The following is a 27432-nucleotide window of genomic DNA, read 5'->3' as shown; positions in this document are numbered from 1 at the left end:
GCCCTGCAGGCATAATTCTGAGCAATATGGGTGTAACTGGGGCCCTCATGCAGCTTACAAGCATTTTTCTTCTCACGTGCTTAACTAGTACAGGGCATGTGCTAGGCAATATATGAGGGATCACAGAAGATTCCAAAATAAATAAGCATTTCTTTCTTTTTTTTTTTTTTTTTGAGATGGACTCTCACTCTGTCTCCTAGGCTGGAGTGCAGTGGCATGATCTCAGCTCACTGCAACCTCCGCCTCCCGGTTCAAGTGATTCTCCTGCCTCAGCCTCTTGGGTAGCTGAGACTACAGGCATGCGCCACCACGCCCAGCTAATTTTTGTTTTGGCCAGGCTGGTCTCGATCTCTTGACCTTGTCATCCTCCTGCCTCGGCTTCCCAAAGTGCTGGGATTACAGGTGTGAGCCACCTTGCCCGGCCTTTAGTGTGTTTTCATGCTGCTGATAAAGACATTCCCGAGACTGGGTAATTTACAAAAGAAAGAGGTTTAATGCACTTACAGTTCCACATGGCTGGAGAAGCCTCACAATCATGGCAGAAGGCAAGGAGGAGCAAGTCCTGTCTTACATGGATGGCAGCAGGCAAAGAAAGAGCTTGTGAAGGAAGACTCCCATTTTTAAAGCTATCAGATTTCATGAGACTTACCATCAGGAGAACAGCATGGGAAAGACGCGCCCCCATGATTCAATCACCTCCCACTGGGTTCCTCCCACCACACATGGGAATTGTGGAAGTTACAATTCAAGATGAAATTTGGGAGGGGACACAGCCAAACCATAGTATTCTGCCCCTTACCCCTCCCAAATCTCATGTCCTCACATTTCAAAACCAATCATGCCTTCCCAATAGTCCCTCAAAGTCTTAACTCATTTCAGCATTAACTCAAAAGTCCACAATCCAAAGTCTCATCTGAGACAAGGCAAGTCCCTTCCACCTATGAGCCTGTAAAATCAAAAGCAAGTTAGTTACTTCCTAGATACAATGGGGGTACTGGTATTGGGTAAATACAGCCTTTCCAAAGGGGAGAAATTGGCCCAAACAAAGGAGCTACAGGCCCCTGCAAGTCAGAAATCCAGTGGGGCAGTCAAATCTTAAAGCTCTGTAATGATCTCCTTTGACTCCATGTCTCATATCCAGGTCACATTGATGTAAGAGGTGGGTTCCCATGATCTTGGGCAGCTCCGCCCCTGTGGCTCTGCAGGTACAGCCCTCCTCCTGGCTGCTTTCACCATCTGGTGTTGAGTGTCTGGACTTTTCCAGGCGCATGGTGCAAACTGTCAGTGGATCTACCATTCTGGGGTCTGGAGGATGCTGGCCCTCTTCTCACAGCTTCGCTAGGCAGTGCCCCAGTAGGGACTCTGTGTGGGGGCTCTGGCCCCACATTTCCCTTCTGCACTGCCCTAGCAGAGGTTTTCCATGAGAGCCCCACCCCTGAAGCAAACTTCTGCCTGGACATCCAGGCATTTCTGTACATCTTCTGGAATCTAGGTGAAGTTCCCAAACCTCAATTCCTGACTTCTGTGAACCCGCAGGTTCAACACCATGTGGAAGCTGCCAAGGCTTGCAGCTTCCATCCTCTGAAGCAACAGCCTGAGCTGTACGTTGGCCCCTTTTAGTCATGGCTGGAGCAGCCAGGACACAGGGCACCAAGTACCTCGACTGCACACAGCACAGGGACCCAGGGCCTGGACCACAAAACCATTTTCTCCTTGGTCCTTGGGCCTGTGATGGGAGGGGCTGCCATGAAGACCTCTGACGTGCCCTGGAAACGTTTTCCCCATTGTTTTGGGGATTAACATTTGGCTCCTTGTTACTTATGCAAATTTCTGCAGCCAGCTTAAATTTCTCCTCAGAAAATGGGTTTTTCTTTTGTATCACATTGTCAGACTGCAAATTTTCTAAACTTTATGCTCTGCTTCCCTTATAATACTAAAAGCCTTTTTAACAGCACCCAAGTCACCTCTTGAATGCTTTGCTGCTTAGAAATTTCTTCCACCGGATACCCCAAATCATCTCTCTCAAGTTCAAAGTTCCACAAATCCCTAGGGCAGGGGCAAAATGCTGCCAGTCTCTTTGCTGAAACATAACAAGAGTTACCTTTGCTCCAGTTTCCAACAAGTTCCTAATTTCCATCTGAGACCATCTCAGCCTGGACCTTATTGTTCATATCACTAACAGGCTTTTAGTCAAAGCCATTCAACAGGTCTCCAGGAAGTTCCAAAGTTTCCCACATTTTCCTGTCTTCTTCTGAGCCCTCCAAACTGTTCCAACCTGTGCCTGTTACCCAGGTCCAAGGTTGCTTCCACATTTTCAGGTATCTTTTCAGCAGCACCCAACTCTTCAGGTACCAATTTACTGTATTAGTCTGTTTTCACCCTGATGATTAAGGCATACTTGAGACTGGGCAATTTACAAAAGAAAGAGGTTTAATTGGACTTACAGTTCCATGCGGCTGGGGAAGCCTCCCAATCATGGTGGAAGGGAAGAAGGAGCAAGTCACATCTTACATGGAAGGCAGCAGGCAAAGAGAGAGCTTGTGCTGGAAAACTCCCGTTTTTAAAGCTATCAGATCTTGTGAGACTTATTCACTATCATGAGAACAGCACAGGAAAGACCAGGCCCATGATTCAATCACCTCCCACCGGGTTCCTCCCATGATACATGGGAATTATGGGAGTTACAACTCAAGATGAGATTTGGTTGGGGACACAGCCAAACCATATCATACACATTCCTAGGCTGGAGATTGGTAACATGGTAGAAAATTCACAGGATTTTGGAATATATTGACTAATTCTCAAAGGTTTGATAAAAAGAGACACGCTTCACTTTAGTTAAAACTGGATCATGTTAAAACATAAAGCCAAAAAAAAGCAAAAATACGTTTCATTTTGTCTTTTTAAAAATTATTATTATTATTTGAGTTGGAGTCTCACTCTGTCACCCAGGCTAGAATGCAGTGGTGCGATCTTGGCTCACTGCAACCTCCGCCTCCCAGCTTCAAGAAATTCTCCTGCCTCAGCCTCCTGAGTAGCTGGGACTACAGGTGTGTGCCACCATGCCCGGCTAATTTTTGTATTTTTAGTAGAGATGGGGTTTTGCCATGTTGGCCAGGCTGGTCTTGAACTCCTGACCTCAGGTGATCTGCCTGCCTCAGCCTCCCAAAGTGCTGGGATTAGAGACATGAGCCACCGCACTCGGCCTCATTTCATTTTGTCTTTAAGGGTTCCTTTTCTGGCCTGGGGCAGGAAAGTTGTGAGCACTGAGAGACTGGAGTATTGGAGGATGCAAAGCTGGGTTCTCTGCGCTGGGCTCAGTCACTGGGCTGAGTTCAGCAAAGAAGTAAGGAGGGGAATATGGGGGAAGCCAAGAGGAGACCTCAGGAGAGGCGGATACTTCAGCTCACCATGAACACCTCCTGGGAAAGGTCTTTATTGTAAAAAGCCAAGACTAAGATGCACCCTAAAAATAAGGGATGGGTAACTTTGGTCTCCTTATCTGAAGCTTTAATTGAAAATTCTAGTTCTAGTGGGGGCCTGGATAGAGCCTGATACCAGCTAATGTGGGCAACCCAGATAGGGAGGCCTCTCCAGTGTCACCTCAGATGTGACATGGGAGGTCAATAAATAAAGAAGATCCTCACAGAGAGAGGAGTCAGGAAAGATGGGCTGGCTAACCAAGGAGCTCACTCTGCCAGAGGGCTGCAGTGCTAACTTGCCGTGAACCCTTAACCATACAATTCTGCTGTTTTCCTTGCCTCCTTTTCAACAAAAAAGAATTTTACCTTGTTTAGTTTTATAATTAGTCCTTTTGATTTCCACTACTGAATATTATATGTATTGGGAGGTGATTAAATATGTTATTTAAATATATTTAAATACCCCATTCAACCATAGGTATCTCCACCAGTAGAAGCTAATCTGGACTTGACCTAGATCAATTCCCATCACCAAAAGATCCTGAACTTAGATCTTAGGCAGTAATTGGACAGTAAGTGAACAGACTTTTATAATTTTCTTATTTGAGGAGGAAGTGAGTGGATTTTAGATTGTAATTAATGTATAAGTTAAATGCAGTTGGGGTGTTTTTGAAATCCTTATATTGGCAAAGAAGAATTGGTTTGCATGTTGGAATGAGATGAGTGGAATAATATGAACAACTGTTGTTTCTGCCTATTTTATCAGTCAGGTTAGGCTAAGAATTACTTTAATAACAAGCAAGTCCTGGAAGCAGTGGCTTACAGCAGCAGAGGCTTATTTCTTACCCACAAGATGTATCTATATGTGTTGGACCCAGGCTGAAGAAGCTGCCCTTACCTGGGACATTGCAATGGGCTAGGGGAGCACAGAGAAGCACATTCGGGTTTTTAAACTTCCTCTAGAAGTGACACACATCTTCTGCTCACATACCATCTGTCAGAGCAACTCACAGTTCAATGCTGACAGCAGTGGGCTGGGGATGGATAACAGTCCTGCAAGAAAAGGCATCCTGGGAACAACTCTGAACACTCTTCCTTTTTCTGGGAATAGCTACCCAGTTTTCTCTAGGAGAATAATCCCTTGCCAACTCTGAGCCAATATACATCTGACAGAGTTGACCCAGGTCCAGGGGGCATGAGAGCCAGGATTACTAACCTGAGCTTTCCATTTCTCTGGCCAAAGCAAGTCTAATAAAATCCAATTCCTGGAAGGGGAAATTTGTTATCTGTTGGAGTTGCTAAGAAGATGGCCTGTAATCCAGGAGCTACAAGGAACAATCTAGGTGGAGAAAGAAGCTGCTAAAAGTGAATTCATCATAGAAGCAAACAAAACTAGAGATTGGGCAGATAAGCTGAAGCCTGAAGCCTGATGTCACCATTGAGGTCCCTATATCCACCTGTGCCAAAAGGAGACGGTCTAAACCTGCAATTCCTAAATACTTAAGTCTACGTTTTCTTTTCTTCAGCTAGTGAATATAGATTTCTATTACTTGCAACTAAAGATTTCTCACTTATAAAAGAGGGAAAGGTTTTATAAATTTTAAAATTTAAACTATGCCCCATGTAAATGGTTCCGTACACTTTGCTTTAGGTGGGTCACTCCTTTGGTTACAAGCTCCATAGCTATAAACTCAAAGAGAAACATTGAATTAGCGTACTATGCTATTGTCATGCTATATCTACAGTATGAGAAATTGCCCAGTATATGTCAAACATGATCAAAAATTGGTGATTTCATATGGCCCAACTCAATGCAATTCATGAGAAATTGCCCAACATATGTCAAATATGATCAAAAATTGGTGATTTCATATGGCCCAACTCAATGCAATTCACAGTACTGCATAATAAAAACAAACCACTTGTTCAACAATCAGAGCTTTTCTGAGAGTAAGTTTCTACCATGGGACATCTATAAAGCCAGGTACAAAGTGTAGCACAGGACAGCAATATCAGCGTCACTGAGAATTTGCTATCAATGCAGTATCTCGGGCCCCATCCAGACCAACTAAATCAGAATGTACACTTTAATTGGATTCCTAGGTGATTTTTTTTCTTTTGCAAATTAAAATTTAAGAGGTACCCACAAACAAGACTCTAAGTAATATGGTAAATATCATCCAGAACACCCCTATAATAAATGCGTTAAAATGATTAAAGGATTGCATAACAGTGCTCATTATGACTTAATGGCATAATGTCAAGTAATTCTATCAGGGGTGAAAAATTCCTAAGGTGAATCTATGGAAGCAGTTGATTATATGCTCCAGCAATAGAATATTATTGCTATTTTCCCAAAGACTAAAGCAACTGTTAATATCAAACAACTAGTAGCCCCCCTGCTCTCCCTTATACATTATGCAATAAGGAGATCCAAAAACTTCATTTGAATAAAATATGGAGTCACCTGATAGCATGGTCCACTCTCCCGTCCAACCTGGGCAACAGGTGACTGCCCCTGGTTATGGTTGTCCACTTGCATTTAAATACTTCTGCACACTCTGGGTCTTGTGCTCTCTGTGACTCCCACGGCAGCAGTGGAGATGCTGGTTGTCAGTCCCAGTCCATCATCGTGACAACCCAACCTGGAGAGCGTGGGTCTGGAGAAGACTAGGAAGTGGGGACTGACTCAGCCTTCATGCTTCCTCTGCCATGGCTGCCCCCATTTCGCCACCCAGTTTTTGCCCTTCCCCCTGCTTCGTTTTTCCTCCACAACCCAAGATAAGAATTTTCACCTGTCAGGTTGAAGAATAGGGTCTGGGCATTGGACAGAGCCAGTCTCCCATTAAATTCAAACTCATTTCTTAGTGGGATATATTCTGCTCTTATTCCAATGTAGGGAAGACTATTTCACTAAGGAGAAAACTAATAAGAGGGGGCAGTAGATTTTTTTAAGACTGAGTTCCCAATGCTTGGGTGTACAGTAGTCATTGATGTACCAGCATATCCGGTTACACATTGCGAACATTCTGCCTCTCTGTTATTTAGAGGGTGGATTAGGTGGCTAATCCATGGAGAAAGGTGTATGTGAACAAAGCTGACCTGACTTCATATGGAGTTCTCAGGAACCAGCCACCAAATAGAGGTATAAAGCATTTGGTGAAAATAATTATAAAAATAATTAGATTTTTAAAATCTCCCTGCTTCAGCTCCTCAGATGAATTTGCAGCTGGGGTGATCTTTAAACACAGAATTAAGCTCCTGATTAGTGAAGATAACATTTTGGTATATTTTATCCAGCATAAGTAAACATTCTGAGTTCTTTAATTTGAAACCAGCAAAAAAAAAAAAAAAAAGATATTTCATTTTTTCTGCTGCTGCTGCTTCTGTCTTTTGTTAGAGAATTAACTTCAATAGCTCTGTCATTGGAAGAGAAGATGGCACTAGAAAACCTTATTTTTCTGCATTAGAATGTATTTCTCTATATTACTGAGATGAAATAGCAGAATGAAAATTGATCGTGCTGATTCATTTCTTTACTATTAATGTGAATAAGTATTCTGGGCATTTGTTTAGACCTTTCTACCAACACAACTCACAATCAGAAGGACCAAAGGCCAGGAGCTAGATAAGAGTGTGCCTAGCCAATGTGTTCTCTTCCTATTGCCTCTGCGTTCCTGGATGCTAAGTCAGGTTACCTGGACATGCTGGTTTGAAAGCATCCCAAAGCAAATGCGGATGAGCAGGGTAGCTCAAGATGGACAAGATTTGGAGTAATACTGATTTAAGATCCTTAAAACTAATAACAAACCACGTTGTCTTTGCTTATATAATGAAGTAAAATTTTTCTGTATGATTAGTTGTAGCCAACATTTCTTCCAAACAACTGTAAATTCCAGAATGGAGGGATATGTCTAAGACATCTTTATGCATATTCTTAATTAATATAGCCATTTTTATAAAGTCATTTGAAGAATCAAGGTACTCATGGCAGTAAAAGAAGAAAAAACAGCATTGAAAGAGAAATATGTGAGAAGCATTTTAGAATTCATTGAAATATAAATACAATAAGCTTAGAAATCAAATATACACTGACTTTGGTATTATTTATCCTTTCTTTTTTTTAATTCTGTTTGAGTTTTGTTCTTCCTTTTTTCTTCTTCTAGAGAATACTGATAAAGTAGTCTAAAAAATAACTTGAAACGTACAAAAATTAATGTTCTGGTACATATCCTAGCATATAAAGTAATAATTATTTTGATGGGACTAACATGTGAGAAAAAATAAACATACATTGTTATGTATTCAGAAAAATGCCCATGTTCATCTTCTATTAAAAATGCTATCTTTAAAAAAGAAAATAAAAGATGCCTCATTAGTCTTTATTTTTTTGAGTACTTACTCTGGCCCACATCTCTGTTATTTGCATGTTTTTCATTGCCTCAGTTAAGTTTTACGCCATCCCTTAGGCATGTTAAAAGTAAAACGGAGGCCCGGCACGGTGGCTCACACCATGCCTGTAATCTCGGCACTTTTGGAGGCCGAGGAGGGTGGAACAACTGAGGTCAGGAGTTCAAGACCAGTTTGGCTGACATGGTGAAATCCTGTCTCTACTCAAAATACAAAAAAATTAGCTGAGCATGGTGGCGGGTGCCTGTAATCCCAGCTACTTGGGAGGCCGAGGCAGGAGAATGGCTTGAACTCAGGAAGTGGAGGTTGCAATGAGCCGAGACTTCACCACTGCACTCCAACCTGGGCAACAAGAGTGAAACTCCGTCTCAAAAAAAAAAAAAAAAAAAAAAAAAAGGAAAAAAAAGTAAACAGCACACAAGAACATTTTGGAGAATTTATTTGAGCAAACAGCAATTAATGAATCAGGAAGCTCCAAACCACAACTGGGTTAGGATGAGCACGGAATAAAGGAAAAAAAATTGATTGTTTGCAGTTACACAGTTTTCCTTATGTGGTCTATTTTATTGGAAAGTCCCTGCTTCTATAATTATAAGTTAGTTGGCAGCTTCAGATTGGTTGGGCTTGAATTCCGTTTTTCTTTAATATAGGCGTTTACAAGAAATAGCTCAAGTTAACTTTCGCTTCTGTTTGCTGATCAAGCAGGGTTAGGGTCACTGATGAGGCCTCGCTGGCTATGTCTGCTCAAGGGTTGTTCAGGCCTAGCCTCCATATTAATTTGCCTTAATAGGCAGGACTTTTCTTTTGAGGGAAGAGGCTTTTGGAGGAAAGGGTCCACTGAAGACGTAACCATGACAGGGGCATGTGATTTTCCAGACAGAGAAAGTGAGGAAAGAGTCTCAATGCAGCAGATTAAGGAAACTGAAACAAAGACTTTCCAAATGGAAAAGCAGAGATTTGAACGGAGCACTCTCTGGTGCCGAAGCCTTGTGTCTCCACCAAGAACATCTTCATTGCTTGAGGAAGTGTTGTGCATATTCACCTTTACTTGTTCAATGCTAGTATAGCACCTGGTAGTTTCTCAATGCGTCCTGTGAATTTTACCTTTCATTTTTTTTATTTTTTAAATTTTTTTTTATGTATTTTTTGAGACGGAGTCTCGCTCTGTCACCCAGGCTGGAGTGCAGTGGCGTGATCTCAGCTCTCTGCAAGCTCTGCCTCCCGGGTTCACGCCATTCTCCTGCCTCAGCCTCCCAAGTAGCTGGGACTGCAGGCGCCGACCACGACGCCCGGCTAATTTTTTGTATTTTTAGTAGAGACGGGGTTTCACCGTGTTAGCCAGGATGGTCTTAGCCAGGATGGTCTCGATTTCCTGACCTCGTGATCCACCCACCTTGGCCTCCCAATTTTACCTTTTAAACATATATCCTTTACTCTCTCTGCTCCTTTTAAAACCCACTTCCAATGCATTAGGTCATTACCTCATGTGGACAGTTGAAATAATCTGCAGAGTAGTTTTCCTGCCTCGTATTGTTACTTTCAGTCTATCCACTGTATGATTCATTCCCTGCTTCCTTCTCGACAATGTTTCCGCAGATTACCATCCAAGCTTCACAACTGACCCATGAGGCTACTTAGTGTTGCCTGAACAGCCAATGCAAATTCTATGCTGATATTTCTCCATGACAATATCACTTTCTCTCTTTGCTGAAATGACCTTGTGTACACGAAAAAATACCTGACTTATCTTTTGAGACTCATTTCAAGGTTTCCTCCATGGCATTGTTTTGAGTCTACCCAGAATCTGCAGCTCTGTTCTTTTTGCTAGTGTTCGTTCTTGTGTAAACACTGTTACAGCGGATGTTACAGTGTGTCATAAAGGTCTGGACTTATGTCTGTTTTCCCTACTAAGCTGGAAATTGCTGGAGGCAGGGACATCTTGGCATTGTATCCTTAGAACACATGCACTTGAGCTCAATAAATGTTATTAAGTGAATCATTTGTTGAACAAATGAATGGGTAATCTACTCTTGAGCAACAAGATACTCACAAGTGCCAAAAAGACACTATTCTCTTATTAGAGGTTATAATCTGTGACAAAGAAGCTTTAGACAGTGCATGAATTCACAGAACCCGTCTCTTGGCATGCTGAGGATAGCAATGTGACACCAAGTGTCTTCGGAAATTTTGAGCAGGGTGACATACTAGCCTCTAGTACCACCTAGAAATGCATGCAGTTTACAACCACATTGTCTAAAATCAGCATCAAAACCCCAAGCATGAATATTGCTCAGTGGAATGGTATGGTTAGGTCAAAAATAAACAAAGTTTGCAAGGAAAAAAATCTTAAAAATAATGGCCTGAAAAGTGATAACTCTTCTCTCTAAGATGTAATTGTTTCTGAAGGAATTGCTTACCTGAGTAATGTTATAATTAGCTCATCACAGTTAGGGAGAGGATTAGGGCCCCTTAATTCTAGCATCCCACCTAAGGCAGGACTTCCGGAGAGATGCCAGTCCAGATTCTACCTGAACACTTCCAGAAATGGGAGTCTCATCACTGGAGAGGGAAGCATCTCCTTATTCTGGAGGCAGCTCATTTAATTTTGGATTATTCAGGATGAGATGAAATTTGCCTTCAATCCGTTGGCCCTGGTCATTTTTCCAGAGCTACGCAGAACACATCAACTTGTTTTTCCATGTGAAAACTTTTCATGTATTTGAAGACAGCTATCATTTCTGCCAAAAGCTTCTTTTCCATTAGATTAGAAACACTTCATTTCATGCAATAATTTTTTATGTGATATTCGTTTAAAGCCTTCAGCTCTCTCTGGCCATATTCCAAAGGACACACTTCAATATGTAACCAAATGTGGACACAATACTGCAAGTGTACCTAAGCATTGCAGACATGTCTCATCTTATGTGTATAATATACTTCTTTATCAAAATCAAATGTTTTTACTATATCAGTGAATAAATGGATCGAAATATTCTTAGCTAGGAATTGTTCTTGGATACAAAGGTAAGACAGTCTTTACTTCAAGAAGCCTACAACCTAACAAAATAAAAATACTCTCTCAATAAATTGTGATATTATCTCAGCACTGTAATTGAGGTAGAGCAAGATATGATCACCAAGTAACTGACATATTAGGTTTTTACACAATGGAAGATCTCTGCTTATTTCAGACAACTTGATATTCATTAAGGATTCATTCCAGACCTGTGCCATTCGAAAATTTAAATGCTGCACCCTCTCCATATCTTTCCTAATTTCATGATGTTGATTTTGTTATAATTCAGCATAGCAAGGTCTTTTAAACCTTTGTTCTGTCATCAGATATGTTCGTTTTCCATTCTAAGCTTCGTGTCTCCTTTGAGAGCCACAGGGAAGCTGGCTGCACTGTACATGAGCAAAATAGTTTGTGTTCAGCTTTCCCAGCAGAAATATGTGTTGGGGAATTTGGCTAATGGGAAGTGGTAAGGCATATATTTAGAAAAGACAGTTTATTTTACCCAAGACAAATATAGACCCTTGGAATTCTATCCACCATGACTCATAGACAGTGCAGAGTTCTCAGCCCCTAAGGGCTGTGTGGTGTTGGCTGTTGGCATACAGTGAAGCCGGGGCCTGAGAAACAGAGAAAAGCACAGAAATGGCTGATGTTTACAGGCCAGCTTTTAACACCAGACGCCAGATTGCAAGTTGAAACGTTCCCTTATCTCCAGCCCTGCAAGGTAGCTTATAATGTTCTTAAAATAATTAAGCTTCCTTTATGTCGTCTCTGCTTGAATTGCATTTAGCATCTTGCTGGAGAGGCCTTTCCTGACCACCCTGTATAAACAGTCCCAGCCCTGCCTCTGTGCTTGCTCTATTCTTGCCCTGCCCTGTTTCCCATGGCTCTTATCGCTATGAGACTTACTACGTATTTCCTACTCGTAGACTGTTAGACTCCCTCCATCCCCACGTCCACATGCAGCAGAACATAAGCTCCGCAAAAGCATGGGCTTGGGTTTCCTGACTGTGAACAGGGCCTGGCACTAGCACGTGCTCCATTGGCACGTGCTCAGTAAATATTTGTTGAATAAATGAATGAATCTGAAGTAAAATGATGGTAAATTGTTGACGTACTTAGCTGGTAGAAGATTTAAAAAAATGACTATGGAAACAACCGAGAATGTGATGTTTATTTGATCGTTCCTAGAAAGATATGATTAATTATACAAAGAATTTTGAGCTTCTCTAAATAAAAGAGCGGTCTATGTACTTTCAGTGTGTGCTGGTGTTATTTAGCATGTGAAGAAAAGAGCTTATGAAATAGTAATCATAGCTTCCCATTACCAGATACCGAGTAATGGAGTGGTGGCTTAACATACCTTTTCTCATTGAGCATAGATTTTATTGTATATCTTATTTAGACAAAAGAGGGAGCTCAGAGGGCATCAGCCATTTACCAATGGCCCACAGCTCAAAAGTGCCAGAGTCTAACTCCTCTCACCTTGCAACACTTACTAACAAGCAATAAGCAAAGAAACACATGTATCTTCCTTTTATGAAATGTCCCCGGGACACTCACCACCCTTGCTGGGGAATTTTATATCCAGGTGAGGCTTTCGTGCTACCTGCAGCTGATCAGAGTCCTGTAGTTGGTATCACCACATAATCACGATGGGTCTGCCTAGAAAAGTGACTATCAAAGTGACACCTGCATATTTTCTACTCCTTGCTTTGCTTTCAAATCGCATTTGCCAAGAAAATCAGGTAAAGCAATGTTTTTGAAGCAGTCAGCATTCTTTACATCTGAAACAAGTTATGTTTCTTTCTCCCCCATTCATCACTCCCTCAACATAAGATTTTACAATCCAAGTGAGAGCTGTATCAAGAAAAGGTTGCACTTCTCTCTTGCTGACAATTTTGTTAGGTAAGATAAACGACAGGGCTTGCTCTTCAGACCCTATCTGAATTCTAAAACCCTCGCAGAAGCAATTTTTGCCCAAGAGTTAACAGGAGGAATTAAGGGGATTGCCCATAAACCAGATACATATTGGGAAGGAACAGAAAGCAGAAAAGTGCAGCCACAAAGGCCTTGTGCAGAGATGCTCTTACAGTTTCACCCACACAAAGTCGCCTATTGTAAGCCACGACTTTGGAGAGCTGAGCTTTGGGGAACAATTTGAGATCCTCTGGGTCTTGCACCTCTAGTGCATGCCATGGTTATTGATCCCACTGTCATACACTTGGCTGAAATGTACGCGGTCTGCACCTGAATTTAGGCCATATGCCTTCTATTTGGAAAACTCCCCTTCCCTGTTCAAGCATCATGTTTTGCCTTTCAGCAGCACTTACATACAGAGATAAAATGGGTGAGAAGAAAGTAGGAAAAATTTAACACTCAGCAAAGACCACTCGAAGGTGCAATTCCTAACACACTTTCTGCAGCTTTGACCTTGGAGGTCTCTTTCCTATCAGCGGTTCTGTGAAGGATGAGTCGGCTCTCAGGGCAGTTCCTGTGCCTCTTTCATCTCTTTCAGCAGACTTAAAAGTATCTGATTTAGGAAGTCTTAGGATTCCTCCCAAAAGGCATCTCAGGTTCTGATCTTAGTTATGACAAAGAAGAGATATAGGTTACTCTCCAACAAGAGTCCTAGTCAGGGTTAATGCACTTGAAGCGTTTATAACAAGAGATGTTGAACTTACATATAGATAAGAGAATAAAAAACAGCAACAAAGGACTTTACAGGACTTCATCCTCAGGTCTCAGACCAGTTTGGAGGCATCACACTTAGGAACAGGGTGGTTACCACTGCAAACTCATCAGTTTCTCCTTGTGTAAAAGCAGAAGGCATAGGAAAAGGTGTGCAGAAATCCTGCTTCCTAAAGGGCACTGCCATCTCAAAGGCTGTGTAGTGGGCCACAGTCTTGCCTCAGGACCCCACAGCCTGGATCAATGAGCAGAATTGTGCCAGAGCACCCAGTTTCTCCCATGCAAGGTCAGTGGGAGAACATGTAGTCATAGGCACCTTTCTCCAAATACTGTTCTCCTCCCTTTGCTGCAAGATTAATAATGATAATAACACATTTAGTGAAGAGACCACTTAAACATAATAACTTTCAACCTCTTTACTCACAAAATAAAAACATTATTAAGTACCTATTATATGTGGGAGGTTGCATGAACTTCTAGGAGAGGAACAAATGTAAAATTAACAGTTCCTTCTCATTTAAAAGCCCTAATTTGTGTGTGTGGTGGTGGCGGGGAGATGGGGGGAAGGCAGACGTAGAAACCAGAGTTGCCAGAATGATCTCTTATCCAATCATGTCATAGCCCATCTATACCTCTGAAAGTCCTCCCTGCACCCTCAATTTCCCCTGTGACAAGTCAAGCTCTTTGTCCTGGCAAGTGAGATCATCTATAGTCCATCTGGTCCTGCTGCCTCTCCCACTTCACCTCCCCTTTCTCCTGCCTGGCATCCAGCACTCCCACACCAGCAGGCTGCCCAATGGCATCCAGCACTCCCACACCAGCAGGCTGCCCAAACTTTCTGCAGCGTTTCACAGTGTTTTTCATCTCTGTTACCCCTTTCTTCTAGAATGCCCTCCTTCATTTATCTTGACTACCTATGTGGTTTTTTTTTTTTTTTTTTTTTTTGATGCAGTCTCGCTCTATCACCCAGGCTGTAGTGCAATGGTGCAATCTTGGCTCACTGCAACTTCCACCTCCTGGGTTCAAGCAATTCTCCTGCCTCAGCCTCCTGAGTAGCTGGGATTACAGGCGCCTGCCACCACGCCTGGCTAATTTTTGTATATTTAGTAGAGATGGGGTTTCACTATGTTGGCCGGGATGGTCTTGATCTCCTGACCTCATGATCCGCCCACCTCGGCCTCCCAAAGTGCTGGGATTACAGGCATGAGCCACCGGGCCCGGCCTTCTATGTGTTTTTTAAAGACTCAACTACAGCCTCCTTCTAGAAGCCTTCTCTGAGTTTCCTACATAGTCTTGAGCACTTATTCTTCAAAACTCCCACTGAACTGTTACTTCTATGAGGGTTTAAAAGAAACCTATTGCAAGTGACTGTCTTTATGTTAGAGTGTGTGCCTCTTGAGGATGGACAGAGTCTATTGCCTCTGTTTTCTTAGCATGGGTCCCAGTGCCTCTTACCCCATATGCCTTAAAAATATTAAGCAGATTACTAAATGAAAAAAAAAAAGATGATAGAGAATATTTAACAAAGCACAGAAAAGGAATGCTAAACAGGAATGCAGGGGCAGGTGTTCAATGCTGTTGGAAGAAGGGTGAGTGTATACTGTGTTGGTTGAGGCCTGAGTTGGAGAAGTGGACCTCAGCAGAGCCTTGAAGAATGGGTTGGATTCAGGAGAAGAGGAAAAGGTTTTCAGAATGAAGATGTAACTTGAAGGAAAGCAGAGCTGTCTGAAACATGCAACTGAATAAAGGCCTGCAAAATAGACGGAAAGAGCTGTGTGAGATTATTTATGGAGAGCTAAGACTACGGTGAAAGGACCGTGGTCTTTACTTAGAAAGCTACAGGGAGCCATTGACAGTTTCTGAGGGAGAAAACTTCATAGTATAATGCTTGTTTTAGGAAGACCATTATTGCAGCATTGTGAAGGATGGTTTAAAAGTCAGTGTTTTAGAAAGCCAGGGAAGAAAGTATTTCAAAAAGAATGTTGCCACTGTGAAGTTGGATGAGAACTGAGAACAGGTCTCTTGTTGGCATAGGTAAGGTGGGAGGATGGAGGAAAGGGTTGAAAATAATTACCAGGGGTAAGTAGAAGAGAACAAAGGGATTGATATTACAAGTGAAGTGGGAGGATTAGCCTCGAAAATTAGTGTCAGCTTTTCTTCTAAGAGAAGAAAGAGAAAAAAGAGGAGATTATAGTTAAAGATTTGAGGCTCTCAAACTTGTATTCACCATTCATTTAGGATATTTTTGATACTTGTTTTTAATGCAAGACAAGGTCTTGTGATGATTGTAAGAAAAGCGAAGGATGTGGTTTGGGTTTGAATTGAGTGGGAAAGGGCTGGAAGAACAGTGCCGTAGGAAATGAGAGACGGAGACAGCCAGGGTGCAGTGAAGAACTGACAGGGCCACTGCGGTCGTGCCTGAAATAATGTAGTTTGGGTTTTTGTTTTGTTTTTGTGGAGACAACCACCAAGCTTCCAGTTATCTGCTGCTGACTAGCAAACCACCCCACATTTAATGGCTTCAACCAATAACCACTTTATTTTGTTCGTGATCTGTCGGTCAGACTCTAGGGCAGGGCATGCCTGGGTGATCTTCTGCTCCATGTAATGACTATAGGGGTCTCCAGCTCGTGGCTGGGGTATCTGGAGGGCCCAGCACCTTGGCAGGGATGGCTGGGGCCTTGCAGGCCTGGGTCCCTCTTCCCCTGCTTCTGTCTCAGGACCTTTCCATGGACTCTCCATTCAAACACCCAGACTTCCAACAGCATGGCTCAGGGACAGGGAACAGCCAGGCCTGCAGTCCTGGGACCAAAAACCAGCACAGAGCCACTTCCACCACCAAATGTGGGTCAAAGTGGATAGAGAGCCCACCACACTGTGGATGGAGGGAGTGTTTTTGCTAACTCTCACTTTTTTTCACAGTGGTAATCACTTTCTAATATGATTATTTTCTGTTTTCTATCATCCCCCACTGGAATGTAAGTTCTGTAGATCGAGGAGTTTTCTGTTTTGATTTTTCTCAAATGTTTGATCTGTGGTAGACACAATAAATACTTGTTACATGAAGGATGGGAGAAGGTAGAAAGAGGAATGGATAATGTGGGCCTAAATTGCCTGGGGTTGTGGTCATCCAGGAAGACAGAGAAGCACAACTGAGACTGCAGGGTAGCGGCTCCCTCTGGTATATAAGGGTTCCAGCATTTACCCGTCAGCAACAATGGCTCAGCGAGGCTGTGGCTCAGGCTATCGCTTTCACCTCCACAGAGCAAACAAGTCATCCTCCTCAGGACACGTGCTCCCAGTTCTGGGAAATATATTTATGTTTATTCCAATTGCAAGCCCTCCTTCAATAAAAATCTTTACATCTGACAAATTACTAATTAATCATACAGTCTGGAAGTGTCTCCTGTTCCATTTCATAGAGTGGCTTTGGGGTTATGAACCCCCCTGAAATTGTACTGGGAAATATGTCATCTTACCGGAGTCTCTGTGAGTTCTACCAGTATCTACAAAGAAGATTTGACCCAAACATGTTAAGAAATACTCTCAGAATGAACTGTATGTTGACTTTGCCTTTTAAATAGGAAAGTTAATTTTTTCAAATACAATGAAGGAAAAAAATCATCTGAAATGGGAAAAAAAGCACTTACAACATTAACTAAGGCCACATATGTAGCAAGCAAATTGATGAAATAATCTTTAAAGATTTCCCAGGAGCTGTTAAGTTTGATTTGGCTAGTGGCATGTGAGTCTACAGGATTGACAGGTAAAGTGATTCTAGACAAAGAGAAACCACAGCATCATGTCAAAGTCACAAAAAAAATGTATTTTTGGAGACTTAGAATATACAAAAAGTATATTTCTCAATTAGCCAGTGCTTAAAAGCCTCTGGTGATTACAATGTGATGTTTCTTTAAAAATATCTTAAGTATATGTTAACTATTAAACTTGAACTAAAATTATCACTCCATTATTTGAAGGTACTTTCATATACTTTTCTTTCCTCCTCCTCTATTAAATTAGTTACAAAAAGTAAGATTTAGCCGGGCGTGGTGGCTCACGCCTGTAATCCCAGCACTTTGGGAGGCTGAAGCAGGTGGATCATGAAGTCAGGGGATCGAGACCATCCTGGCTAACACGTTGAAACTCCGTCTCTCCTAAAAATACATAAAATTAGCCAGGCCTGGTGGCGGACGCCTGTAGTCCCAGCTACTAGGGAGGCTGAGGCAGGAGAATGGAGTGAACTTGGGAGGCAGAGCTTGCAGTGAGCTGAGATCGTGCCACTACACTCCAGCCTGGGTGACAGAGCGAGACTGTGTCTCAAAAAAAAAAAAAAAGTAAGATTATGGTTGACACACATACCAACATAATATGGATATATATGGTCAATTATTTTTAAAATCGAATAGTTTGTAAATTGAGGAGACTATAAAGATATCAGAGAGATTATTTTTCTGATATCTTTATAGTCTTTATATAGAGAGAAACAAAATCTATAGATAAGATAAAATAGATTAAAACACTGCTAGAATATTAAACTGCAGACTTTTAAAAGTTTTGTTTGCCAGTTTCCTTATTTATTTTACTTTTAAATTTTTTTAATTTGACAGATAACATTGTAGCTATTTATTGTTTACCATATATTTTGAACGGTTAAATCTAGCTAATTAACAACTGTGTTATCTCACATAGTTATTTTGTGGCGAGAGCATTTAACCCTACTCTCTTTGCATTTTTCAGGAATACAATAAATTGTCATTAATTATCATAACCTTGCTATACACTAGGTCTTTTGAGTCCATTCTTCCTAACCGTAATGATGTATCCTTTGACCAACCTCTCCCATGTTCCCATTTTCTTATTTTTAAGCACAACTACCTAAAATATATCCCTACTAAAATGTTTTTGCCATGATCTAAATTTTAGGCAGTTGAAAAAGCTAAATCTCAGCACTAGCCAAAAGCCCCACTTGATACTTGCATTTATGTCAGATGAGCTGCCATGACAAAGAGTTACCTTTGACTTCCTCCCAGTCATATAGACTTGGTGCCCTCCCTCAGCTTGAATGTCACTTCTGGCACCTCTGGGTCCTGTTCCCCAGGTGAAAAATGGACAAACACTGGGCAAATAGAAATCTGAAATAAACACAGTTGCACACTCTCTGTTCCAATCCATTCTGTGTTTCCAATCTGTAGCTCAAATCCCATTTATTTTCACCCTTACTTGAAAGTCTACCACCTCAATCTAGATCTTTATGGTCTTTCTCCAAGATAATAGACACAGCAATGCTTTATCTCATCTGCCTAGTGAGATGACTACATTATTTTTTATTTCAAATGCTGCCGAGGAACAGAACTTCGTAAAACAGTTCCTTTCTGCTTCAAGTATCCATAGTGGCTTCTCATTACTCAATGAATTAACACTAGGTCTCTCCCATTTGTGATACCAATGCATAAGTGACAGGAACAGTTATAGGCAAGAGTTAGAAAGAGTTGGGTTGGGATTTATGACTGATTAGTTCACAACTGAAGGTGCAACAAAGGCATTCAGGTAGGTTTTTGTTTGTTTGTTTGTTTGTTTGTTTTGCTTATTTTGGCCAGCTTTGGATCCAGGAGTTGGCTAAGTCCGGATACAGTATTAGCAACACTGAGTGACACTGAGTCGGATATATGGCATGGATACTGAGGAGTGTATTGTACTTTCTGCTCACAGGAACCTGGGTCCAGTACAGCAAGTTGCTCTGATTCAACTTGTGTGCACTGTGTGTGCAAGTGGTAGAGACACTTATGGTGAAGCAGCCTCCTGGTCCTAGCTGTGTATTTGTGTTAGAGTAAGAATTGCAGGAAAGAGGTTTACAAAGTCTTCGGGCAACCTTATTTTTATCAGTCACTAGCACATGCTTTCTCACCTAACTGGGAGAGGCTCCTTCCTTGGCCCCAACTTGTCAAGCTTACTGTCTGAGTCTAATTTGGTATTCTAAGGGAATCCCTGAGGTGGGCAATTTATAAAGAAGGGTTTATTTGGCCTATGGTTCTGCAGGCTGGACAAGAAGCACAGTGCTGACAATGCCTGGCTTCTGGTGAGGCCTTAGGGAACGTCCACCATGGTGCCAGGAGAAGGTGAGGGGGAGCTGGCACGTAGAGATCACATGGCGAGAGGACATGGCAGGTGGGTGGACACAGGTGCCAGCCTCTTTTGAACAACCAGTTCTTGTGGGAACTCTGAGGTGAGAACTCACCCCCAGTGGGGGCCATTAATCTATTCATGTGGGATCTGCCCTCATGACCTGGACTCCTCTTATCAGGCCCCACCTCCAACACTGGGGTGAGATTTCAATGCAGGGGTTGGAGAGACAAACATCCACATCATAGCACCTGCGTTCTCATCTGTGTTTCTGTTGGTGCATCTCCCTTTGTTTGAGATGTTCCTTCATATTTTATCCACCTAACCATATCTTTTCATTCTACCTTGTATTTAATTTTCAAATGTTAGTGAGATGGCATTGAGTTCCAGTTCCATTCATCTGTGAAGCCATCTTTAAATTCCTCATGTCATTCTGACTTATCTCTTCTTGGAACCTTGGCACCAACAGTGAGTCATGGCCACACTGAAGGTGCTTAGTGTCGTACACGGAGAGCGGTGGGCATGTCTTTAACTGGTTTTGTGTCTCACATGCAGCCTGGCACAGTGCTGAGAACAATACATAACCTCTGCAAGACTGTCTTAACCAAAGTTCAATAGTTCCAGAAAATTATTAAGTTTTTGAAAATATAAAACTGTTTTTTAAAAGAATAGGGAGAAATATAACAATCATGAAACCACCAAATTTAAGATCTGAAATTGGTAGCCTCTCATCTGACCTCCACATTTAATGTGAGAGGAAAATTATATGCAGAATAATTAGGTAATTTGCACAAAGCTAAGCAGTAAACTAGAGACAGACACAGGCTGTCCAGATTCTAGCCCCAGTCTAACGCTCCTTGCTAAACTGGACTAGAGTATATAGTGAAGCTTCATGGAATGCAAAACTGAATGAAAGTATTTTAACTATGCTTGTCATATGAGTTTATATTCAAGCATGCCCTCTTATAAGCTGCAAAACGAATTGTCTAAATATAACCGTGGCTAACATTGCTGGTTAGCTATCCAATATACCTTCTCCTTTCTTCTTTTGTTCTCTTTTTCTTTCTTTCTCTCTCTCTCTCTCTCTGTGTCTCTCTTTATACACACACACACACACACACACACACACACACACATGCACACACACAGAAAGAGAGAGGTAGAGACAGAGACAGATAACAGATACAGAGAAAGGAATAGCTATGTTTCCAGTTAAGACCTAAAACCTCCTACCCCTCTTTGTGTTAAATGGCAATTTGGTATATTTCTTCTCACTAATAGAATATAATTAAAAGTTAGCTAGAAAGTGGTTATTTTTCCAAATTAAAAAGAAAAAACCTCCTATGTGAAGAAGATATTTGGCTTTTTATCCTTTTTCCTTCTTTGTGGTTGGAATGCAGACATGGCATTGGATATGCAGCAGCTGTCTTGGAATCATGAGGATGAAAGTCACGACCAAGGGTTGGGACTGGAGAGATGAGGAGCCTAGGTCCTTGAAAACATTCTTGAAGAGCTCTGTCCTGAGCCAACTCCATATTTGTAGGGGGAGAACTACAAATCTCTTACTTATGTAATCCAATTGTTCCTAAGTTTTGTGTTACTTGCCTTTGACTAGTCACTTTTGCAGTGACTTTGGTGCAACCGAACTTTTCAATACATAAAAGCAAAACTATTTTTAGATGGTTTAAATATGCTAGGCACCTTTCTATACCCTTTAAATTTATTATCTCATTTTATCATTATATCTGTATAAGGAATTCATTGACATCCTTATTTATACAGATAAAAAAGAAAGTTTAAAGAGGTTAATTATCTTGCTTATGGCCACATAGTTTTCAGTAGCAGATGTTCTTGTCATGCCAGTGGCCACTTTCTGTTCATCTCACACTCTGCATGTGAAGCGGAGCTCTGTGAGTCCATGCACTATTTCATAGTTTAAGATATTTGACTGACAACCTTGTTTCTTCTCCAGAAATGAAATACCAAAGCTACAGTAAAAACACATAACCTGTACAATCTGCATATAATTCAGACAAAGAATATAGTTAAAGTTGTACAGTTCTGCAACTGTGAATTTAGTAGTTTCAAAGAGAATCAATTATAGAACTGATTCTATTTTTCACTCGGGCTCTTGAACTTGGCTTTAAGTTGTCATGGTAATTATTCCAGGTATAGCTGCCTTAAACTTAAAAATAAGCAACATTTTGCAGCTTTTCAACACTTTAGTACAAGCTCCATTTAGGTAGAATGGTCTTCTAGAATTGTTTTTCTCCTGCAAACACATCATTTAAGTTCAGGCTCCAAATGATATAAACCTTAAGTCTTTCAGGTAATTCATGGTTTCTTATCCTTTATTCTCTAGAGATTATTTTCTTCATTGTTACCCCAGAAAACAAAGCTAAGCATAAAAGAAAACCTGCATGTTCCTGGATGTAAGTGTTAAATATATAGGATAATAAAACCAAGTAATTGGATACTCACATTATTTAAACTGTTAGTATTAGAACAACTTTTTAAAAGATAATTATAAATCTAATTATATCTGTTCAACTGAGTACCGTGGTATGTTGAGGTCAACTCTAAATATACCTCAAGGTAAAAAGATATCTCTCGGCCAGGCGCGGTGGCTCATGCCTGTAATCTGAGCACTTTGGGACGCCGAGGCGAGCGAATCACCTGAGGTCAGGAGTTCGAGACCAGCCTGACCAACATGGGGAAACCCCATCTCTACTAAAAATACAAAATTAGCTGGGCATGGTGGTGCATGCCTGTAATCCCAGCTACTCAGGAGGCTGAGGCAGGAGAATGGCTTGAACCCAGGAGGTGGAGGTTGCAGTGAGCCGAGATTGTGCCATTGCACTCCAGCCTGGGCAACAACAGCAAAAACTCCGTCCAAAAAAAAAAAAAAGTATCTCTCAATTTCTCACCAATATTAGATAGTTAAGAAAAAAATGTTTTTTTCTGGTTTCAACTTTATGTAAACTTTTGACAATAAAGTGAAGAAACTTTGCCATAGATATATAGATAATAGGCTTAGATTCTTTTATTCAGTGTTCGGTGTTTTAAATGAAAGTCTAAATAAAAATCCCCAAAATGTGTAGTTTCAGATGAAATCTTCTGTAACATTATTTGAAGATTGTGAAGCAAATCTCACACCAATAAGATGAACTGATGATGAGCTTGTTTTTAATGGTGGTAAGAATCTCCACTGGTTCTCTTCAGAAGGCACTCCGTCACCTTCGCTGAATTTTCATATATTTCCCATAATAAAAATCAATGTGGCTGAACACAGGCTATGTTTTATAGAGGCTCTCTGACTTCCAGTTGGGATTAATTTAGAGGTAATTTCTGCAGGGCGAACATCCTCAGTCTCTAAGAACCCTCATTGCTATAGCAATCCATTCTTCTCTGCTAGGAAAATGTGAGCTGTAAGATCTAGGTGAGTGTGAGCATTAATTTTATGCATCACCTTGACTGGGTTAAGAGATGCCCATATAGCTGGTAAAACATTCTTTCTGGGTGTGTGTGTGAGGCTGTTTCCAGAAGGGGTAGCATGTGAATCAGTGGACTCAGTAAAGGAGATCACCCTCACCAATGTGGGCAAGCACCCCCCAGTACACGGAGGGCTCTAAGAGAACAAAACGGCAGAGCAAGGGCGAACACACTCTTTCTCTGGAGCTGGGACACCCACTGTCAGAGACTGAGCTTCTTGGGCTGTCAGCCCTGGACTGATTTGTACCACACCTTCCCTGGTTCTCCGGTTTTCAGGCAGCACAATATCTCAGCCTCTAGAATCAGGCAAACCATTTCCCATAATATTGAACCCCTCCTATCTATCTATCTATCTATCTATCTATCTATCTATCTATCTATCTATCTATCTATCTCTTGTTGGTTCTGTTTCTCTGGAGAATTCTAACTAATATAATGAATTAATTAATGGCCCAGTGGAGAGACAAAATTCACAAACAAAAAAAATGAGTAAATAAACAAAGGGAAAATAAGAATCAGGCTGTACCCACAGGTTAGCGTGGCACAAATGATAAGTGTCCTCTGACATCACTGGGAGAGAAAGGTCATTGACATGGGGTTTGGATGCCTGACCTCTCCAAATCTCATGTGGAAATGTCATCCTCATGCTGGGGTGTGGCCTGGGGGAGGTGTGTGGGCCAGAGGGGTGGATCCCTCATGGCTTGGTGCCGTCCTCCAGATCATGAACAGGTTCTCGAGAGATCCGGTTGTTTAAAAGTGGCTCCGTCCATATCTTTCTCTTGCTTCTGCTCTTGCCATGTGAAATGACTGCTCCTCCTTCACCTTCCACCATGATTGTAAGCCTCCTGAGGCCTCCCCAGAAGCAGATGGTAGCATCACACTCCTTGTACTGTCTGCAGAACCATGAACCAATTAACCCTCTTTTCTTTATACATTACCTAGTGACAGGTATTTCTTTATAGCAATACAAAAACAGCCTAATGCAGTCATAACCACATACCTGGAGACTGTATGTGCTGCCCTTTGAGTTTAGTCACTCATTCATTTAATACTCACCAGGTGTCTGCTGCGTGCCAGTCACAATGTTAGATTCAGAATATAAAGATGAGTGCAACACAAGCTGTAACCTCAAGGAGTTTGTGATGTCTCGGTTATCTGAGGAGAAACAACGCCAATGATTAGCTGCCAGGTAATGTGATAAAGGCAATATGTAGAGCTTCTATGGGTTACAGAGGAGGGAGTTTCTAATGCCCTGGCAATTTGGTAAAGAGAGTGCTGAGAATAAAATATACATGATTAATTAATTAAAGAGATATTTGTTATCTACTCTGTGTGAATTATTGTATCATTTCAATGAAATATGGTAAATACTAGAACAAAGTTTTCAGGAGTTAAAAAAAAGAGAAAAATTTGTTTTAAGATAGAAGGCTTCAGATGAAGCTTCCATAGAGAGAAAACTACCAAGTAGAATGCATTTTTTGAAAATAGAGAAATAAAAGGACATTAGAATAGTAAGCACAGCAACGTGAAGGAACATCGGTTTGGGGATCAGAGGAACTCCACTGTGCCTAGACAAAGAGGGGCAGGGGTGAAGCGGGAGGGAAGGAAGGGAGGCGAGAGACAAAGCTGGAAAGCTAAACGAGTCAGATGATTTACACGTGCAGACCATGCTAATGAAAGGGCTGGAAGTCAGCCACAAAGAGGTTGATAAGAAATCCATGAAAATGAACGATGTCTTCAAAGAAGAAAGTATATACTCAAATAGACGAACTAAGAGTAGAGAAAGACGAATCCACTTCTTTTCACGAATTTGTTTAGGAAAGCCAGGAAGAATTGTCTTAAGTGCTAATTTTGCTGGTCTTCACCTATGACACGAAGATTATTGATGCGCCATTAGCAGACTCCAGGTTTTGTGGTTTTCCCAGCAGTAAGGATGAATTTGCACAAAATGTCAAAGCTGTCTTGTTATCACCTTTTCAAGGAGGCTTGGAGTTATTAAAAGTTGTATTCTGGGGCTTAGACACAGACAAAATTCTAAAGTAGGCAAAGTTGTTTTTTAGCTACCACTAAATTTCCTAATTGGACAAGACAGAAAAACAGAGATATTGAGAAGAGAGATGGTACAAAACGAGTGCTTTTCCTTTGGATTTGAGCTCTGTATATAAATATGTCAAGGAAAATGTCACCTATTTCTAATTACAGTAATTATACCTCCAGAAAGTTTGATTTGGCAAGAAATATTAGCATTCCAATTCCTTACAACTTCTCTTCTAAGCCTCCTTAAATCTCTTTCCTTTGCAGTAAGAGTTCCTGACTTGCCAGCTCTCCATGAATCTTGAATCTTGAGAGACTTGAGTTTTGTTCTTGGCATTGGAATGGCAAAATACATTCTACTACTTCTAATTGTAAGAGCAAGAAGAATCTTGTCAGGGCACTCTAAATACAAGGCAATTATGTATGAACAGTAATTTCTGAGGACACAAATGCACAAGTGTAAGCCAATATCTGTCTTCTGAGAAGTGTGTCAGAGGGAAACAGGAGCATGGAAAGGGTTTGCTGAAATCATAATGAGCAAAGCCCTGTAAAATAGCTACTTTGATTCTTTTAGACTGGCTGGCTGCCTAGGGGGTGACCTGGGGCAGTTTCAGAAGCAAAGAAAAAGGGATCTGAGTCAAAAGTTGGTGAAGGGAACAAGAGGGAAAATGGTTTTGTATTTCTCAGGCTAAGTTGTGAAGACTTTCAGAAACCAAGGGCTGGTTGCCTATGCTTATGTTTAATTTTAATATGCAGGAGTGGCACAATTGCTTATAATACCATATGTGACATTTCAATTTAACTTTTATTTTTCATTGATTTTTGAAATATAATATTATTTTCACCCACACTAACAAATGTGACAATCTGTCAGTTCTAAGAATGGGTATAAAAATATTTTGACCCATATTCAGTCTTAAATAAATTTATTAAAAAGCTCTTCATATTCCTCAGATACGCATGTCAGGGACAACTGATTTTAATTTGTCTTTTTGAAGTCTTCTTAGAACATTCATTAAATAAGACGGGCTGCAAAAATTCATACACCAAGGATTTTCTGCGTGACAAGTTTCTTGAAGACTAAGTATTGCATGATTCTTAAAAACATTCACTCCCAGATGATCGCAGTTTGCTTACATTTGGAAAGAAGAGTATATGCATTTGATTCAAATATAGAATAATGTTGAAATCTTCCAGTTGCCAATACATAAAGTCAGAAATGTACAGTCAGTAGAAAAAAGAAAAAAAAAAGTCACTTTAAAATGCAATGCTGGTCATTTTAAAAAAAGAAAAAGCATATCCAATTTAATATAAATGAAAATATTTGTGCTGTGTAGATAGTGCTGATTATTTTCATTATCTGGTCAGTAGTAGAAAGAGAATCATGATGAGAAATGTATGGGAGAGTTACAGTTTTCAGCACATTTTTAGTTCTGTTTCATCTTAGCAAAAAGCAATAAACAAGAAGTTGTGCTGCTTATGCTGAAGTTTTCAGAAGCAGATTCATGATAAATAGTGCTGTGGTGTGGATGCTCGATATGGCACGCAGGACCTCCTCCCATCCTGCTGCCACTGCCCTCATTTGGGCTCCCGTTATTTCCTAAGGACACTGCGAGTTCCTCACTTCTGCCCAGGCACGTCTTCCAAAACCACTGAAAATTAACTAGATTTCCCACTTCCTCCATTCTCTACTTCCAGTGGGTTACGGGTTGAATTATATCTCCCCAAAGAGATGTTGAAGCACTAACTGCTAGAACCTATGAATTTGACCTTATCTGCAAATAGGGTCTGTCTTAGTCCATTCATGCAAAATAGCAAAATAAACAAAACTGGATAATTTTATAAACAGAAATTGATTGCTCACAGTTCTGGAGACTGGGAAGTCCAAAATCAAGATTCCCTTTCTGGTAGGGACCCATTCCTCATAGATGGTGCCTTCTATGTGTGCCCACATGGCACAAGGAGTGAACAAGTGCCCTCAGGCCTCTTTTATGGGCCACTGATTCAATTCATGAGGCGGGAAGTCCTCCTGACCCATCACCTCCCAAAGGTCCCACCCCTTAATACCATCACCTTGGGGGTTAGGTTTCGCATAGGTATTGGGGGGAACGTAAACATTCAGACCACAGCAGGGTCTTTGCAGATGGTCAGTTAAGAGGAAATCGTTAGGGTGGGCACAGTCATCCAATATGACTTAATAAAACATGCCCTTCTAAAAAGGGAAAATTCGGACACAGCCACAGA

The sequence above is a fragment of the Gorilla gorilla genome, chromosome 3 (genome assembly GCF_029281585.2).
Source record: "Gorilla gorilla gorilla isolate KB3781 chromosome 3, NHGRI_mGorGor1-v2.1_pri, whole genome shotgun sequence".
NCBI lineage: Eukaryota > Metazoa > Chordata > Mammalia > Primates > Hominidae > Gorilla > Gorilla gorilla.
Note: the sequence above shows the minus strand (reverse complement) of the source record.